Genomic DNA, 13342 nt, shown 5'->3' with positions numbered 1-13342 from the left:
GGGGGGGGGTACGGACGTGAGAGTATGTTTTTGCACCTTCAAGTTTTAAGAGGCCCCTTTTTCGTACACTGAAGGTTCTGTAGCTGCACATATCTTACCGACATTCGGATCAAGGAGGCCCCACAACTAGGCCAAAGTAATGAATCGGCTCGTTAAGACGCTATTCTGCATCAAGGGACCCGTTTTTGTCAGAAGGTTCTGTTCTGTGCTAAGGAGGTACCTTTTGCTGGCTCGGGAGGCCCGGTAGTTAACTAGGAGTCCCCTGTTTTTGATTAGTAGGGACCCCTTTACGTCAGGAGCCCAATCTCTAGACCAGGAGGCCCTCTCTCATGCGTCAGAAGGCCGTTATTCCCTATCAAGATGCTCTGTTTTGAGATAGCGAGGTCATCTACCGGATTTGGAGGCCCTTTCTGTCAATTGGAGTGATCCTGTTCTGGATTAGGACCCTCCTCTATGCATCAGAAAGCCCTTTTATGGAATATGAGGCTATGCCTCAAGGATAGAGGTCTTTTGCTGGCTAGAAATCCCGTACATTAATTAGAATGCTAAGGCGCAGGATTTTTTGTTGTCAAAGTTTATCCGCGTGGATAATGATACCTATAATGTAAATTCTGTAAGGGATAAAATGCTCCACCCCCTTGAAAGGCATTACCCTGAAGTCGCTCCGAGAGGAGATCCCATTTTATCTGAGAAGCCCTCTGGAAAAGTCCACTCCCCGACTGAAAGTCCGTGGCGCTGTCTCGGTATGTAGGTAGATGTTTTCTCGCATGAAATCTCCTAAATCCATTCCCATGTTCTTAGATGCAACCCGCCCACAAAACATCCCGAATCTTACCAAATACAACCCAAGGCAGGAAAACCAAAATCGTAATAATCCATAGCATCTAATCCCAAAACCCTAAACCTAGGTTAAACCTGGATTAGCAAATGAAGCGCCTAAGAACGTTGCATCCTCCTTAAATTGAACGCATTAAGCAATTCTCGGCCTGTTATCATTCATCCAAACTGGCCAATTTTGAACATTTCTGGATGATTCATTTCATTCGGTTCTGTTTTGTCGACGACTGGGACCGTCATCAATGCATTCGTGCGTCTGCACAGGGACGTATAGCTTGAAGCCGTTTTGTTTATTTAACGCTGAAACGTTGCAGCCGCTAGCTACAACGCTGCAGCTTTTTCGTAAAGTGTCGTGTCAGCTTTTTGCGTAGTTCGAAACAACGATCATCTTATATTCAAGGCACTTCGCCTTGCCGACACGCACGATTGCTGTTGTGGCGTCGTGCATGTACTCCCCGCCTGAACATAGAAGTGTTTATCCATGTACAACATACACATAATCCCTTACCTCACACACCAGAACGTTAAACTTGAAGGTCTTTGGTCCTTCGTATGCACGCTACCTCGTTAAAAGGAGTACATCATCTTTTTGCACTTGCCTCTCATCAGATCTCTCTTATCAGATCAGATCAGACACGTGCGATTTAATCGGTAACACCAGTTCTCTCAGAAATCTCCCCGAGTAACTTAAAATTTAGATTTGAGGTGGCAGTTCCGGAGGGAGAAATATGGCTTGACTCCTTGCTTACCACTATAAAAGTAAAACTTTGCATTTGCTTTGCTTTTCCAGCTGGTGTTCTGGTATGTTTGCAGTACACTTTCTCGTCAAAATGGTCGTATAATAAATCATAACAAAGATTGAGACACTAATAGGGGAAAACGACGTACAAAAATAAGGCTATTAGCTATCCACGCGAATTCAACACAATATTATACTATGGCTTTTGATTCCTTTCCTATGGCTTCTAGTAGCAACTCTTTTCAAAATGCACTTTGGATTCAGGAAGCAGGGTATAACATGGTTCATAGTAACGCACTGGTTCAAACGTCAACCAATTGCATTCACGGTAAATGGCCTTTACCACCCACTCTGCCAAGCATAAACGTTCATTTGTGCTGAAGTCATTCATACCGGTGGAGATGCCATTTTAATCCCATTGTAGCCTCCATTGTGAGGGTTAAAAAAGTTAGACAGTGGTACCCCTGGTCCGCAACAGCTGACGACAGCCCTAAGCAGATTCTGCCGTCGCCATGACGGCGGCAGTCGTGACAGCTGGCGACATAATCTGCTTAGGGCCGTTGTCAGCTACGGGCCCGCCGGCTTAAAATAAGCACCTCTCCTCTGACTGATGACATATGAACGACGTCTGTACAAATTAACGCTTGTGATTGGCAAAGCTGGCGGCGAAGGCCATTCACCGAGGAGTGCATTGGTTAAAGTTCAAAAGCGTAAAGTTCAAAGTTAAAGTTCAAAAGCGTTAAGTTCAAAGTTAAAGTTCAAAAGCGTAAAGCTCAAAGTTAAAGTTCAAAAGTTCAAAAGCGATAAAAGTCAAAGAAATAAAAGCCAAAGGCAAAAAGCGAAAGGGGCAAAAAGTGAAATGGATGCAACTTAAAAACAATAAAAGTCAAACGCAAAAATTCAAGCAACACAAAGTAAAAAGGGGAAACGTACAATGGATAACGGAAGAACAAGCTATAAAAATCCCTTCCCTGGATATTACCAGAGCTTCCAACTACACCGAAGTCCTCTGGTCAGGCATTCGTGAAGAAGGCTTATCTGGGGCGGGGGGGGGGGGGGAGGGAGGGAGGAAATGAAGAGCCCGCGCCGCTCAGCCAGTTGGAATAAGCTATTTATCGGGTCTGTAACTCGGCAAAAGGAGCATAGGCCGGGTCCCAGCTTTGGATCGAAAAAGGACCCTCTAGCGTAATGGAAGTGCAGGGGTGTAGTTTCTCAAAATGATATGGGGCTGAACAGTAAACAATGACCCAACCTGCCCCAAAATGTGCCAACCAATAGGTTTCTCCCCAGATTTAGTCTTCCTTTCTTCCCAGAGTTTGTGAGACTGAAGCCCAAAGGGGACGGGGCTGAAGCCCCCTCCCCCAACTGAATAGGAAACCACACCTCTGGGTAAGTGTCATAACTCACAGATTTTTTCGCGCGGTGATGTCTTGTGGTAACTGAACAGAAAACTACAACCCGGAGGAAGTGCCCTACATAACGATGATTTTTCACGATGTGATGTCTTTTAGCTTATGTGCTTTGGATTCCTTCAACAATAGCAAACCATGGCCACAAAAGAGCATTCCTCCGAGGAGTACTGCGGCGGATTTTGAGCTATGGAGGACCTTTTCAGGTCGTTGTGGACGCTCTAGACAAATTGGGGTCTCCTCAAAGAGAATCCTCCCGTACGAGGCTGTCTAATGGGTCTCTTGAGCTTTGGTGGGAAGAGGGCAAGGGAACCCGCACAACATTTTTACCGTCCTTCTCTATTACAACCCTTCAGAAAAATACCACACCTTTGTAATTTGGAAAAGTGTGTTTCACATTTCTCGGTCATCTCGGGTTCTAGGAAGGCATAGGTAATTCATAAAACTCGATAGGAAGCTGTGTCTTCCTGGGCAAGTGTCTTACATCACGACGATTTTTTCGCGATGACGTCTTTCATCTGATCGGCTTCCAGTCCCTTCAAACATAGCAACCCATGGCCATAAAAGAACATCCCGCCGACGAGCGGTGCCACAGGTTTTGAGCTACGGAAGAACGTCGTAGGTGGTTTAGGACACTCTAGACAGAATGGAGTCATCTCGGAGAATCTTCCTAAGCGAGGCTTTCTAATTGGTCTCTTGAACTTTGACGGGAAGTAGACAAGGAAGACTGCACAATAATTTTATCTCTCTAATCTATTCCAGCTCATCAGAGTAGTACCATGTCTTTCTAAGTTGGAAGAAGTGTGTGCCACGTTTCTCGGTTATCTTGGGTTTTAGAAAGGCATAGGTAACCCCACTTGTTGGGCTTCTGAGACCAATAAAAAAAACAATGCTAGACATAAGGCACCTGCTAAAATTTGTAACAGGTTGAAGTAATAAAAAGCAACAGGTACTGTTAACAATTTTCCGCTGGTTTCTATCAAGCTTTTCGATAAAGTGATGAAGTTTAAGAAATAGTATGGCCACATGGGATGGGATTAGCTGCTTGGTTTTCCATGAGCTCTGTAAGTAGTACTAATGTAGTAGCCTCAGTCAAATTTGCGACTCGTTGCAGGAAGCACTAGAAAAACGAATTTGGATTTCCTGGCTCAGTTATGGATGGGCAGTGGGGTTGGGGGTGGGGGGTAGGTAATTGCCCTTTTGCTCCCGCCCTGCTGTGCCGTCACTGACTGCACCTATAACAAAGGGTCTCTTCAGGCGTGCAAGGGACCATGCTGGCATGTAAAGCAGGCCCAGCCTGAACGTGAATGAGACGCACAGACCTCGTGGCTGTGTCGAGTCCTTGGAGTTCCCTGGATTTGAGGTGGGAATAATTCGCGCAATGGATGGGAGTTTGTTCTAGCTTACTTGCTTCAGGGCTCTCAGACGCCTTTTTCATTTTGACTGGAATACTTACACTTTTCTTTTTTTCTTTTGACATACAGGTAGGGAATGCTACGAGGGGAATGGGGGACGAGCGAGAAACCTGTTATTGCCGTAGTTTTTATTTCTGTTAGCTTCTGCCGCTGGGATATTTTACATTTTATTGTTATTTTTTGTTCTGCTACATTTGACTTTCACTGTTGAATCTTAAGCATTGCACTTTTGTCATCTGGCTTGCTAGCCCTTAAACTTTTTGCTGTTTGACTTTTTGAGTTTGACTTTATCTTTTTGGCTTTTTACCGTCTGTTTTGTTCTTTTGAATTCTGACTATTTGCATTTTTGCCATTTGACATTTATCCTACATGGCTTTTCCCCAATTTAGCTTCGTCATTTGACTTTTTGTTCCCTGACTTCCTGGCTTTTGACTTTTTGTCCGGTTACCCCATATCAGGCAATTTTTCATAGAAGATGGTCATCAGGTCAGCGGCAGTTCCTGTTTTTCTAAATCATCTTTCCCTCCTGTCTTTCTTTGCGTGGTCTTACCCTCATAATCAAAAGCAAGAACGTCCTCAACTTACCGAAACAAGCCGAATGATTCCCGGGACAGAATATCAAACAGAATGTTGTACACTTGTATAGGGCTTTGAACTGAATAGCCATCTGGAAGATCATTTGGTGCAGTTCACAGCCCTGCTCTTCTTAAAACCTAAGCCCCCTAGTTTATGAGCTACACGCCCGCAAAGATGTGCGGACTATCTCGCGGAGACTATTTTAAGGTCACCCGGGGAGCCATGACGTCATAGTAACATCATTCAAATCCCGCTATTGTATTAGCCACTCGGCGATCGAGGCCAAGACAACATAATTTTTTAATCGTTTACACCTGGCGTTTGTGAGCACGATTTCCAGACACAAGGGCCGTCAACTGGATCGCAATCAATGTTGTGCAAGATACGATGGCGTAATCAAGCAATGACGTATTGAGGAGCATATTGACTTACGAGAAAAATCGTGCTGTCTTGAGCACTATTTTTACCCTAAAGCATATTAATAGTTACAAGTGAGCTTTTCAAATCTGATGTTTGCTGCAATATCTTCAAATGTGGAGCATCCTCTTAAGATTATTATAAATGACATGACAATCAGATGACTTCGCGGACCTTCTGGCATCTTGCTCCTTTAAGCTAATTAATTCCTAATTGCCATTTTTCAAACGTGTTTGGCTGAATCAAAATGGAGGTATGAATCATGAATCATGAATTCTGAATCCTGAATCCTTATCCTGATTCCTGAATCCTTATACTGAATCCCGTACTGTGACTTTAAATTATTAATGGTTATGACAATTAATTATTTCACTGAATTACTGATTCTGAATTCTGAATCACTACCTGAATCAAGAGCGAGTGGAGTGCCAGTAGACGCCTTTGTTGACACGGCGGTAGGGTTCTCCCCTGACCGAAACGCGTGTTAAGAAGTAGCTTTTTCGGAAACCTTTAAAGCTACTACTTGCTCCATCAGTGGAGAACAAGATCCAGCAAAGAGTTTGAATGTGACATCTGGAGAGCGGCAATGGAAAATAGTATTTTAAAAAAACGTGGACTGCTTGCAGCTATCAACCTCCTGCCGATGATTGCATGGGGGGAGGGGCGAAGCAACTCAACATTTTGTCCATGCGGCGCAGTGCGTAAACCCTGATAAATTGTCGATAAGTGTCAAATTCTAATTTGTGGTTGCATATGATGTCAGGGCCAAGGAACCCAACAGACAGTTCGAGGCATTCATGATTTCCGACATGAACATTGATGATTACGACAGCAGGGTTACTTGGAGGCGAAGGAAATGCCATACGACAGGGGCACTCCCTCCACCACTCCATACCACCCGGCATCACTTGAATCAATCAGTGTAATGCATACTGTGTACGACATTGAGCAACTGGATGCTCCCACTATTCAGACGGATATAAAGGCCCTCAAGCATAAAATAATGCATCATCAAATATCGCATTTAACGTGACTGCCGTTAGTGAATGGTCATTTGCGCTAACACAAATGTCGTTCATCAATAACAAATCCATGATATTCGATATAAAGCAATATCATAACAATTAAAACCTGCACTGGTCACAACAGTAGTGCAACCTCTTGCCAAATGCCATAGGAACACTCAACTGGAGACTAGGTTACTGGTGATAAGATTGTGGGCACATGCATTTTAATAGTCCAGTGACACAATGCCATTTATGGATATCTGCCATGGGGATTATTAACCCGTTCTAGTGGACAAGCCTGCTTGGTTGTAATTAGCGACCAATATGATCGCTTGCTGTCCAAAACCGCATCGGACAGCAAAACAATTTACAAAACATTTTAAAAGCATCGGTTGCTTTTTAAGTCAAGCCCAGACCAATACAAAATCTATTGCACAAAGCAGTGAATAGAAATATTCTGACGTGGGCGTGGGACCGCAGAGAGCTGGTTATACCGCCGTTTCACATAGGTGATCAGTCATCAGCGTGCCACCTTGGTTGATTGCTTTGCGCACGATAATTCATGTCCAGGAGGCCAGCGTTGTAAAAAATTACCGCCAATGAATGGAATTTACTTCAGATTTTCCTCCTGCGACGGTTATAAAGTTCGGAGAAAAACAAATCTTCTTCACCAAAATCCTCCGCCGTCGGGAGCGATTTTCCTCCATCGAGTTTTATCAACAAAATGTACAGCGAGAAGCACAATGGTAAACGCGCAATTATAGTAAAACATGAAACGATAAAAAAATTGCACCTCATCCATGCGTTTTTTTTTTAAACAGGACCGACGTACTTTTTACGATTAAAATGCGTCCTAAGTAAATAAAGTTCGGAGTGAAAAAATATGGCACCTTGTCCAGAATTCAGCAACATGCTTACAGGTGAGCCTCGATTCATGAACATCTGCGCCATTGTTGGATATATCACGGCTTCACCCACATGCCAACATCTTGCTGCTTGAAGTACGCTAAGACACAGGGAAGGGGGGCGGCGTAGCAGTGCAACTTCTGTCTAGATGCCGGATGGATGACGGGGGGGGGGAGTTGATGTCAAAAGTTATCTTCTTGACGATGATGGAGTGTTGACCAGCAGTAACGAAGGGAAGGCAAACGTCCTCTGTAAATTCTTCGCCAGCGTTTTCACGGACGAAGGGACTAGTGTCATGCCTGTGTTACCGTGCAACTTTACTGGACCGTTACTGGATGACGTGGGCATCTCTACCCAGGCAGTGGCAAATAAATTGAGCTTTCTGAAGATCTCGAGCGCCCCCGGGCCAGACGATCTCCATCCAAGGCTTCTTCGCGAGTCCGCGGATGTCCTGGCAGTACCCCTCAGCATGTTTTTCCAAAAATCTTTGGCATCCGAAAGGCTCCCCCTGGAGTGGAAGCTTGGCGAGGTAGTCCCGATCTTCGAGAAGGGTAACGGACAATCTCCAGCGAGCTACCACCCAATGAGCCTTACTGCCATTTCCTCCAAGATACTCGAAACTTTCGTCCGTGATGTCCTACTTAATCACTTCTTGGAGCCTGGACTTCTTCACGCAGCCCAGCATGGGTTTCTCCCTAAGCGGTCCTGTACCACCCAGCTGTTAGAGGTCCTGGAGGATTGGAGCGCCGCGGTAGAGAATGGAGAGCCGGTGGACATGGCGTATCTGGACTTCAGCAAAGCCTTTGATTCTGTTCCCCATAACCGTCTGCTCTCCAAGCTTCATGCTTACGGTGTGGGAGGTAATTTGCTACGCTGAATCAGGGCTTTCCTTACTCACCGGATGCAGAGAGTGCGGGTCCAGGGCTCGAAGTCGGAATGGACCAACGACGTCAGCGGCATCCCGCAAGGGTCAGTACTTGGACCAACGCTGCTCATTATTTTCGTGAACGAGCTGCCAGAACAAGTGCGAAGCGTGGTCAAGATGTTTGCGGATGACACCAAGGTCCACTGTCGTGTCCCGAGGCCCCTGACGAACTCACCTCTGCAGGCTGACCTCGACGCCTCGGCCAAGTGGTCAAAGGAGTGGCTGCTCCCCTTTAGTGCAGCAAAGTGCAAAATAATGCACATCGAAAGTGCAACTCGAGGCTGACGTACGCCTTGGACGGCGCCGAAATCGCGGTCGAGTTCACCGAGAAGGACCTCGTGATCTTCGTGGATTACCGGCTTCAGTTCCACGTGCATACGGCGGATCTCCGAGGCCGACCAGGTGCTGGCGGTCGTGAGGCGATCTTTTGCCAATATCGATGCTCGCACGTTGCCATTGCTTTTTAAGATCTTAGTACGTCCGTACTCACAGTATGGCAACGTTACCTGGGGCCCGTTCGGCAAACTGGACCAGAAACGGCTGGAACGGGTTCAGGGACGAGCTACCCGGCTTGTCTATGAAGTGAGGCGCCAGCCATACCATAAGGGGCTCAGACTCCTTCAGTTGCCCTCTCTGTACTATCGTCGTAGGGGAGACATGGTAACAGTGTACCAGCTGTTTCACGGAGGCATGTCGCTGTCGGAAGGAGGAGTTCCTGACAAGGCACAACTCGGAGGTGACGAGAGGACACCAATGGAAGCTCAGAAAACCTCGAGCTAGGACTCTCGTCCGTCGTAACTCATTCAATACGCGGGTTGTCAACGACTGGAACGCTCTTCCACGCCCGGTCGTGTCGTCGACCTCAGTTGAGCAGTTCAAGTCTAGGCTTGATAGCGCACCGGGCTGACATCATGTACGACGTCCCACACTGAATTTTCCCATAATTTGAGACTGTTTGGTTAACGGACCGGGAGCCTGACGAGACCGGGACCTACAGGCCTAGTGGCCTTTTACAATTCCTGATCACCATAAGGTAAGGTAAGGTAAGTAGATTGGAATGGCTCGGAAACCTAGCTTCAGCGTGCACGCATCTTCATCGCTTAGTTTGTTTCATTTTGTTCCCACCTGATTGATGATGAAACCAGCAGCAGGCTAAACGGGTTATTGATAAGGAGCAGCAGCGTACATCATCCTCCGATATGTGTATGTAGTGATTTGGTTCTATCCCATGCATGTAAGACGCAGAACCATAGACGTCAAGGAAAGTCGCTGAAAACCTTGTCCAAGATTCAGCAACATGCTGCAGCTTACAGATGAGCCTCGATTTATGAATATCCGCGCTATTGTTGGATATATCACGGCTTCACCCACATGCCAACATCTTGCTGCTCGAAGTACGCTAAGACACAGGGAAGGGGGGGGGGGCGGCGTAGCAGTGCAACCTCTGTCTAGATGCTGGATGGATGGAGGGGGGGGGGGGGGTTGATGTCAAAAGTTGCCCTTATTTGTGCGGCAGCTCTCGCTGCCTCCCCTCCCCCCCCCCTTATTCATGGCCCATGCTTGGGTGGTAACCAGTGATCTGAGATCATAGGTGAGTACCTGAAGCATTCATATTGTTTCTGGTGGCAAGGGAAGGGGAACAACACAGTACTTCTTAGGCGCCTTATAGGTGTAAGATAGATATCTTAACAATCATCTTGAACTAGTCATCTTAGATGCCTACACCTGAATGCATTCTTTTTATGTGCAACTTGATGACATTTACTATTTGCATCCTTGGTTGTGATTGCTTGCCCTTTTTTCTGAGGTATTTAATTTATTTAGTAATAGACCCCCCTATCCAGCCTACCCACATTTACACTCCTTGGCAACAGTACTAGTTTTAATAGCTGCTTTGATAAAGTGGCCTGTTCCTCCCCCTCTAACCCCTGGCACCCCACCTAGACCCTCATGTGCTGACTAAGTTGTGAGAAAACCGCAACTAATGGCTGCATTCATTCAGATTTGCCCTTATGTGCTGAAGCCCATTGTTCAAGTATGACTCGCATTATGGTATGAAATAGCAACATGACAAGAGAAAGGGGGAGGGCAAAGGCTACCCCCTAGATTGATGCACACCTTCACGTTGGCAAATTGCCATGCATGCAGTGGCACTTAATGCAATGAGAACATGCTAAGGCTGTGACTGTTCCCCCAATCATTAGATTGATGGTTTATTTTGCTTGGTTATAATATATATATATATATATATATATATATATATATATATATATATATATATACATGCATACATATATATTGCTTGGTTATTTTGCTTGGTTATAATATATATATATATATATATATATATATATATATATATATATGCATATTAATACATATATGCAAATCAATGCATATAATATTAATAGCCATAAAAGCTTAGCATTCTCACTGAGCTCCACCCCTCCCCCTCCCCTTACGAAGACCCGCTGTGCCCGTTTTCCATCACTTTTGCCTATTGTTCGCTGTGGGCTCCTCCAGGATGTTGTGGGTCACGGATTTCTTGCTTGAGGCTGCACTTGGGACTGGAGGATCAGGACACAGGTTTTCAGGATCAGGGTCATGTTTTCCATGATATTTATGAGTCCTTAATTTTATGCCCTATTAGTGGATTTGGAGGTACTACATTCAATAGGTGTAAGTTCCTCATCAGTGATATGATTCCTACTCCATTTTGAACTCAAGGTTTTTGCATTTTAAGATGATTGTTGAATCCTCCCCCCCACCGTTGCTGTGTGCCCTTCTGTGTTCAATTAACACCTATTTGGCATGTAAACTGAACATCAGGTAGAGTGTAATGGCCTGCAGATATTCTGACAAGTGTATACGTAACTTTGATGATTTTGTGAGTGAAATCAATGCATTCCATGATTGACGTGGTCTCTGGTTGCAGATGAATGACAGAAGACGCTGCCCAATTTCGAGATCCCGGGGTCGAACGGCCCTCATCAGGTCTACCAACTGGGGACAACAACAAGATCGTGCAATCCGCTTGAAACTTTAAATGTTGTTGGCATTGCCATGAGGAGAATGCTGTATGTTTTCTGTTGGCATGCTGGCCTTTTTTCTCAAATACAAAGCCTTGCCTCCGCCGTTTATTTGTGTTCAAATAGCTTGTGAAAGTAGAGGCAGGACACCATTTGCTGTGCAAATGCAATCATGGTAGATCTGTGGCATGCTCAGTAAAGGTTACCAGTTTGTGTGGTGACGATGTCATTATGAAGGTACGCGTTATGCATTGACAGCAGGTAGCTAGTAGTGTACCTACATGGCCATCCTAGAGTGCACTGTCCTCTCAGGCACGTGCAAAGCCCGCGTTGGCTGTCGAACGGCCCATCGCGGGCGCTAACCATAGCACGTCTTAGGTGCCCATGCGCCAAATAGTAAAACTTTTGTTTCTGTTCACCACCGCCAAGCGTCGCTGTCAATCTGTCGTCGATCCCTCCGTCACGCACCCGCCTTGAAATAGCAGCTGTCGGTGGTATCTCTGTTCTAGGGCCTTGGCAGTATCTGCTTGTGTCGGCGCGGCTGCGGCTGAGGGTATGTGGTCGGCAGCGGATAAATGCGGTTTGAAATTCGGTTGGAAAGAATGAAAGCGAACAAAAGACACAATACGGTTGTCAGGTTTGAATTGTTTTTAAAAAATCATGAATTTTAGCCACAGTAGAACCCTCAACTCCTTAGAACGTGATAATGGATGCCTAGCGTGGACACATCAGCGAGCTCGCGTTGCTCCGAGTGAAGACATGGATAACTGCGCCTGTTTGTGCACCTGGAAAAAGCCTACCTGCCAACCTGGGTCCTACTACCCACCAGACCAGTTGCCCAGATTCCACGACCCACTTCCCATTTCTCTGCCACCAAGGTAAGTTGGTCATGGGGAGGATGGGTTGTATTCCTTGGTAGATAAGTGACGTGGTGTATTCGTACCCTGGTGTATTCCTTGGTAGGTAGGTACCGTGCAGGCATGCACCTAGCAGTGGAATATTTATACGCGAGGTTGTAAGCAGTCATTACACCAGGAGATGAATCGGGCGAGGCGGGGGAGAGGGAGCAGAGGGTGCATATGCCATGGCGTTTCAGCCAATGCTAGTGGGTAGGTACCTTACCGCATGATAGGTACCTTACTGCATGGCATCGTAATTCAAACGCCATTTCTTCTCATTTTGTGCGCAATATCTTGCCAATATGATAGCAACTGGGTACATAATTCAAACTACGCATTTCCTTATTTTCATTGAATTGCTTGTGATATGCTTGTGGTTGAGTATTCACTCATAACCAACAAACTGAAGAGGTGGGGAGGGGGGCGGGGGGTGGCGGGGCGTGACCACTCCCTAGCCTCCCCTACACGGGGGCTGACCCTCTCACATGAAGTTATTTACCGTGCTCCGATTACTTTCAGGCAGCTAAGGTTCCTCAACACATGACTTCCTGCAAAGGCAGACAGAACAGCGACCATAATACTCAAGCGTCTTCTCATGCAGTACTATTTTATTCAGATCTGACATGTGCCTCAGTAATGAATTTTACCAATGTGTGACTTACCACATTTATTATTTCTGCTCGACATAGCCATGCACATTTTTGGCTTTTTACGTGACTCGGAATGCTTCATACCGTATTTAGCTAGTCGGAAAACGCGAAAGTTTCGCACGCCGAGCTATATCTTCCTGTATACCTTTGACCACTGCCTGCCGCTCGGGTAGAACATTGCTTTGATTGTACATGTTAATATGCTACTGCGATGCAAAAAAACGGAACAAACAACACGCACAACACGCACAAGACCTTGATGCACCTAGTTTGTAGCAACAAAAGCTAGATGCCGTACTCATTGAGCATAATCGACCATCGTAAAAATGAAAAGATGTTTGTTTGCGGTACGATAGCATCTGGTACTTCTGATGAGCAACAGCCAATTTTGAGTCTAAAAAAGTCGTCGCCAGTGAAATTAACGGCGGGCGCCTGGGTGCCTGAACGGTTATAAAGCCCGGCACGCAGAGGAAACTTTTTCGGTGGAGTTTTTTTGGCAAGGGGTGGCGATACTCTTTTGTAAAACTGGCCTC

The 13342-nt window shown here is 45.8% G+C and overlaps 1 long non-coding RNA gene across 1 annotated transcript; it reads left to right on the top strand.

Annotated features, from left to right (window-relative positions):
• Positions 1-9228: 9228 nt before the first annotated feature.
• LOC119109080 (uncharacterized) lies at positions 9229-11363 on the top strand. Its single transcript, XR_005095389.1, has 2 exons — positions 9229-9264; positions 11167-11363. It is a non-coding gene; the product is annotated as an uncharacterized LOC119109080 (long non-coding RNA).
• The last annotated feature ends 1979 nt before the right edge of the window (positions 11364-13342 follow it).

Source organism: Pollicipes pollicipes, unplaced genomic scaffold (assembly GCF_011947565.3).
Source record: "Pollicipes pollicipes isolate AB1234 unplaced genomic scaffold, Ppol_2.1 Scaffold_7231;HRSCAF=8579_pilon_pilon_pilon, whole genome shotgun sequence".
NCBI classification, from domain to species: domain Eukaryota; kingdom Metazoa; phylum Arthropoda; class Thecostraca; order Pollicipedomorpha; family Pollicipedidae; genus Pollicipes; species Pollicipes pollicipes.
This window is presented reverse-complemented; position numbering and strand designations above follow the sequence as displayed.